This window comes from Etheostoma cragini, chromosome 9, assembly GCF_013103735.1.
Source record: "Etheostoma cragini isolate CJK2018 chromosome 9, CSU_Ecrag_1.0, whole genome shotgun sequence".
In the NCBI taxonomy this organism is placed as follows: domain Eukaryota; kingdom Metazoa; phylum Chordata; class Actinopteri; order Perciformes; family Percidae; genus Etheostoma; species Etheostoma cragini.
In genome coordinates, this window is record NC_048415.1 from 2,436,955 (window position 1) to 2,443,946 (window position 6,992).

At 40.2% G+C, this 6,992-nt stretch overlaps 1 protein-coding gene across 1 annotated transcript in view; it reads right to left on the reverse strand.

Annotated features, from left to right (window-relative positions):
- The window catches only part of exoc2 (exocyst complex component 2), a 51,260-nt gene extending 44,757 nt beyond the window's left edge, over positions 1–6,503 (reverse strand). Inside the window, exon 1 of the mRNA XM_034881576.1 lies at positions 6,429–6,503. The gene's annotated coding sequence lies outside the window, so the exon portion shown is untranslated. The remainder of the gene's footprint in view (positions 1–6,428) is intronic.
- Between the last annotated feature and the right edge of the window lie 489 nt (positions 6,504–6,992).

The following is a 6,992-nucleotide window of genomic DNA, read 5'->3' on the forward strand; positions in this document are numbered from 1 at the left end:
CCCCCCCCCCCACACACACACCATTTCACTCCCCTCTCTCTCACACACGCACACACACACACAATTTCCCTCCGTGCTCCCTAACATTACACAAACACCAGATTCCTTTAAAGATCCCCCTCCCGACTCCTCTGAATGGACAGAGCGGGCCAAACATCACCCAGCCTGAGATGACTGGTCCGATCACAGAGGCTGGACGACGCTTTCAACAATCCTCCACAGTGTTCGCTCACACCCAGGCCGCCACATGCCTCTGAGATGTGGAGAGGGTAATGTAGCCAAATGAACCATAATGTGTGTCAACTGTATCACATTTCAAATATATGAAAGACATCAACATGAACTGTGAAGGTTCTGTTTATAAAAAAAAAAAGAAGAAAAAAAAAGAAAAGAAATGCTGCGACCACTGTCCAGTCACCACTCCTCCACGATGAGTCAGCATCTCCTGCACATGCACACGGTCCCAGCGTTCATGCAAGAGTCTTTCGTGACAGAGAAAGAGGACAGGGTGATCAGATGAGTGCCTCTGGCTCACTATCCGACCATCATGAGGTCTGCCCGCAAGCTTTGTTATCTTTAGGGCTGTCTGTTTGTTTGTTTGTCAGTCTCAAGTGCATTTCAGAGCTAGCCCTAACAAAGCAAAGTCCCCAATTTCCCATCTAAAAATCCTGGAACAATAAACAGAAATATGAAGTATAGGCCTGATGCAGGAAGATGTTTTCGGAGGATTAACAGACTGGAGACAGGCGGCTCTGCCCAATGACATGGCGAAATGGAGAGATTTGAACCTTCATGAGCCAGGCTATAATATGCTGCTTTACATGACCCCCCCCCCCCCCCCCCCCCCCCCCCCCCCCCCCCCCCCCCCCCCCCCCCCCCCCCCCCCCCCCCCCAATCACCAGCGTGAGAACCATCTTCAGTCACATACTATCATGAATTACACAATACAAATTAACCTTTTCATATAGTCTTGAAACAAATTATTAACATTTCTATTACTTTTCTATTACTTCATTGTTTATAGGGCTGCAAATATTCTGCCAATTACATTGTTGCTTAATCGTTAATCATTTGTAAACTAAATATCACAGTTGTCGTAGAATAATTTTCTGAAAATTGGCTAGGGCTTATATGGACAATATGACGAAAATATCTAGTTGTGATTATTTCAACTGATATTTCGATTGCAATATGATTCACAATGTGGTTGGTAATTATCGTTTTTTTTTTTATTATTCTTATTTTCAGTGAAAATTAACACGGAAAGAAATTAAAATGATTGAAGTGTGATTTTTGCGAGGATCTGTACCATATAAAGATTATTTTTTTTTAGTCTATGTAGGATACAATTTGTAGGCCAGGACTTCACTGCAGCCCCACAATACTTATATACACAATATTATATACAATATTTTGCCATTAGCAACTACTGCGCCCCCCCCTGCTATTTGGATATTGCACTAGTTCACATTGCAATGTTGACACAATTGCGATTAATTGTGCAGCCCAATCGGAGGTCACAAAACAGGAAAAGATAATCATAGTGGAAAGGTGATGTCTCAAAAGTCAGTTCAGTCCAAAACCTCCAATATAAAACAAATAAAAGCAGCAATATCTCACATTAGAAGCTGGAACCAGTAAAAGTTGATACATATCAGTTCATAATTGATAACTAAAAGCCTTAATAAATTATCACAAATGGTGTTGATTACAAATCTGGAAAATGACTAATTAGCAAATTAATTCTATTCTAATTTTACTTATAAAATGATCCTTTGGTCTTCAAATAGTTGTGTTTAGACTAACAGTCTAAACCATAAATATTCATTCTACCATTACAGCAAACAATCTGCCAGTCCTTGCAAATAAGAAGCTAAAACCAAAAAACCTAAGAGGGAAAAAACGATCAAATTTTAGTTCTTTATTTTTTGTCAAATTGTGTCACTCATCAACTACTTGCTTCAATCGGTCTGAATCTTCCTTGGATCTACACTAAGCCTCTCGAGCTATGATGTGACACGTTTTCCCAGGCCAAAGCTCCTCTGTCGGTCGGTCCAGGTCTGACTGGGTCACAGGAACCCTGCTGTGAGAGCCAGTGGCCCAGCAAGCCTGTCGGCAGGGAGGAGGCTACCAGGTGGGTCCGACTGCCGAGAGCAGACAGGGGTGAGAGAGAAGTGCCGCTTCCCAAACAAGGCTCGGCCTGACCCCCGTTGCTCGATTAACCCAGAGGTCTACGCAGCAGCGGCACTGAGGAAAGGCCTCCCCTCCAAAAAAAAAAAACACAACCCACCGCATTCCACCAAAGCAAACAAGCAGGGCCACCCAAATTTTTCAATTAGAGCCCCAGGAGAGGGGGGGAGGGGAGGCAGGAAATGGACCAGTGTAGCGTTGCCCCCGTCATTCCCCAACTGAGCTGTGCTTACTTAGGAGAAGAGGAGATACACAGTGCTGTGTAGGCTCTCCCTGGGAGGCTATCGGCTTGTTAGCATGGACGTCGACACAAAGGATGGCGGAGCTCAATGACAACTTCCTCCGCTATGAGGCGCACGCCGGCAACATATCTGTCAATTAATTACGCTCATTCACTCTCTCAGTATGCTCAACAAGCACACATGGTAGGGTGCCTTTTCCCCTGAACAAGCTTATTTAAAGAAGGTATTATAGTTATAACAATATCTGGCATAAGTACACAAGGGTGGGGATTATAGATGCTTAGACTCGGTTCTGTTACATATTAATAAATAACATGTTGATGTTTGAACGTCTCTTGGTTTTGACATCAATGCAGATTTGAAAGATTTCTTCTGAAATATTGCCCCTGTCATACAGAACAAAATATTCTGTAACCTATTTTGCAGTAAATAGTGCCGACATTGTCTCGCTTTAATCAAACCAGTAGCCTATATATTTATGGTACCCATTTTTCAGTCTGAATCTGTCGGCACTATGTCCCGAGATAGCCGTCCCTGTACGCCACCCAGCAGCAGCAGCGCCGCGTCAGACACGTCTCTGGTGTGTAGGGCACAGAAAAATTCACACAGCTGACACGCAACACTGCAAAACCACTGCTGAAATGGTGCTTTCCTGATATTTGTGTAACGTAAGCTTGCTCTAACATTTCTAAAACTAAAGTAGCTCACGTTATCACTCCTAACTAACTAAATTGGATTTCTATACAAGTAGGTTACTTATGCTACTACTTAGGCTACTCTATCGATACTGTAGGGATATTGCAGGGTTGACAGTTGGTGCTTTCACATAATATGGGCACAATAAGATTTTTCATTTCATAGTCATCAGTCATGTTGATATAATAACTATGTGGGTAAAGGCAAATAATGGAACAGGTAAAACAGTCTGGTGTCTTCAGAAAATTACGTTACTTTACTGTAATGCCGCCTTTAAAACAAGGAAAAGACAACACTTGTGTAATATCAGGATATTACAATTTCCCAAATTTAGGACGAAATATTGCCTGATATATTGATATAATATTGATATATTGCACAGCGCTGCTAGCTAGTCAGTTGCAGAGTGTGAGGGAGTGCCACGCAAGCTGCTAGGCGAGCATTATCATGTGTGTTACAAAGTGACGTGCACGTTCATCACAGAAGTAAAGGCTGGACTACAATAGAGCAGTTTGGAGCAGTATGCTTTCTGTTGGAGATGGTAAATTCCTTTGGGGTGCCAAAAAGCATAATATGAGCACTTTAAGCATGTTTGAAAGTTACTACAGTGGTAGTAAAAAGTTAAAAAAAATCTTATTTCAGGCAAAAATGCGAAACATTCATTGGTCCTACCTTCTCAAATGTGAAGGTTTCTTTTTTGTCTTATATGAGAAAACAAACTGACAATGAAAAGAATTATTAGTTGCAACCGTATTACATATTTCAAAATAGAGAAGTAGCAACTCCGACTCTTCTGTAAGTCTTACAGATGAGGCAATTAACCCAAATCAGATTCATGGTAGCTCAAACCACAAGAACTATCGAGATATTACAGCGTCGAAAAGGAGCGAGACAAGGCTGAAAACAGCTTTATGTGCAATCAAGTTGCTTAACACGACGTTAAGGTGATTGAAGATTAAAACCAACAATTTGTCATCTACAATCAATGAAGTAGTGAAAACCTGATTTACAGAATTGTAATGTTTATTCTCTTCAAAGTGTATTCCAATCAATGAAAGGTGGCCTTTCTGAGTCACATGAGGTCATATGGTTGAATTATTTCTTTCTTTTTGCTCATTCCCATCTGTACACATGAAACATCTTTCCAAGTATAAGCAAGGTGCTAATAGGTCCAATACAATTTCTTTGTTTTTATAGAGCCCTTCATAGGCAACCATTATTTCTGTGTTAGGCAAATACTTAATCTATTTACATTGGAAAGGACTGCACAGTGTTTATAGAAGTTGGGAGAAAAATAATGCCATCTGGCAATGAGTATACACGGCAGGTTATTGCAATCACAACAATGTGATGTAATTGCTTCACTTGATGTGAAAGATGAATCAAGTGCTGTTTAGGGTTTTGATCATAGACTGTAAATATTAATGGACAGAGCATCCGGTTCAGCGAAGTGCTGCAAATGCGGAAGTGCCTTAAACCTGCAATCTATCTGAAATCCAACAGGGGGGGGGCGACTCGTGTGGTTGCAAAAGGAGGTCAGAAGTCACTTCTCGTTTGATTAATTACCTCAGTGAACATTTTCATGAAGAGTTTATGTTCGATTTCACTAGTTTTAAGTCTTCTGCATCACTAAATTATGTTAATTTTTTTATTTATGGTTTTGTTGATTTTAAAATCTGCAATAAAGTGCGTGGCTATGATGGACTGACAGTGAAAGTGTGTAACATAACGTAGAGCGCGAGCAGCTCTTCCCTCATTCCTCCCTCACCTTAAACCCTCACATCCACAACCAGGATTGCTGCGCCCGTAACGGCAAACTTAACGACTCATAGCAGATCTCCACTATGTGGAATAACTTTACATCTGAAGCGTTTCAAGACTCTATTTGTCCATTGTTTATTTCTAAAGAAACACGACAATGTATAAAAAGGCTTCTTTAACTTGTATCTTAGGTTATGGCTCCGTAGAAGACGTTTTTGTAAAAGTAGGCTAATGATTGTGTCATAACCAAGCGACTTGCTGTTGCATAGTCGACAGATCACCGTTTTGCCAGGAGAAGCTCGCACACAGTTTTGACTAACATCAGCTATTCAGGTTTAATTACTAACGTTAACTAGCATGTAAGTTAGCTGTAATAAGCCTGTGTTTATGATATCTCCTAACATACTGTGTACCTACGCTCTCCGTCTCTGCTGGTTGGGAATGATTGAGATTTCTCTTGGCACAGCTACCAGAAGACTTACAACTTTGGGACACGTTGCCCACGTCCCAACCGTCCAACTGCGTCACCAAACTCAGTTGGACGCTGCGCAGTAACGCCTAGGTAGGTGCTTCTATTTTCCTCCACTGATCTCCGTCCACAACAACGGGATTTGTTGGTCCATTTCTTTGACTGAGGTTTTTCCACTCACAGGCTCTAGGGGGGAGCGAGACGACCACCATTCAACTCAAAAACGCCATTTAACCATTTCAATGACTCCCAAGCTGTTCAGTTAAGATACATTAAGCTAAAAAAACAGCATAGTTCCCCTTTAATATACAGCATATGGTTTGGATGGAGGGGTAAAAGAGGAAGGTTAGTGAAGAGGAGCAAAGAGAATCTATTTGTTTTAATTTGGTATATTTTCTGGGAATTCCTTCCTTCACATTACAAATAAAAACATTTATATTGGCTACATTGACTGTATTAACGTACTTTGATACAAGCGAATGATGGAGAAAAAAACAGGAAAAAAAGAAAGCTGGATCTATTAATGGTATGTTTCCAAAATAAAGCCGTTAACGGTAACGTGTTAACAGCTAAATAAGAAAATAAGTAGCCTACAGCATTATATGGCACAACACCGCCGAATCTACTAGAAGCCCGGCTATGAAGACATCTGAGACACGTTCGCCCAACACACAACACATCAGCTTTAAATAGACGGATATGTCAATGGGGCTTGGTTCCGCTAATCATAATGCCTTTAAGGTTGTTCAAAAGTGGAAAAGCACCCGCATATGTTCGCTGTATCCGCTATCATAGACGTACAGTGCAACACCTAAACAACCCATCGGCTTTATAGAAAAGGGGAAATCAGCTTTGTTGACATATTTGACATCTAATGTTAACGTTAGCTTAGGCTAACCTGTGTTCGCTAGCAAGCTACTCGTTATGCTGTCCGGAAGAGTTTGGAGTAGCTGTCATTTTTGTTTGTCGTAATCTTAAAAACCCTTTATATTTTCACATTTTATACCACATGACTTTGACTCTACCTGGAGCATTTAAGAGAAAAATAGGTTAAAGAAATGGTAACTTACAATGTCCAGCGGTTGGATGCGAGGACCGTTTCCTGTATCATGTGACTACTTCCGGCTTTCCCCGCCCAGCTACAGCCTTCAAAATAAAATAACATTTAAAAAAATGAAACCTCTAAATACACATTCTACTCCTCCTGAAAATACAATGACAGCATATATACTGTACATTTACATTTTTTGCAAAGTAAAAAACAAGGTGGACAATATGATACCAGTATTTATTTAAGAAAAAGTAACACATTCCTGTGCTATCTTTTTCTTACGTTCTCTACATTTTAGTCTTTTGCAGTATGCAGCCCATCAGTGGTGGAATATGTAAATGTAATCAAATAATGTACTTAAGTATAGTGTTGTGGTCCTTTAACTTTATTATTTACATTTTTATCTTGAATTATACTTCTACTCCAAGACATTTCAGGAGTAAATACTGTACTTTCTACTGCACTATATTATAGTATCTGTAAATATTTGATGATGTAGTTGATGATTTTCATCGATTAAACTACCCAACAATGTATGAAGCAGTTAAAATAATAACTCTAACAGCAACAAAATTAAGTTGCT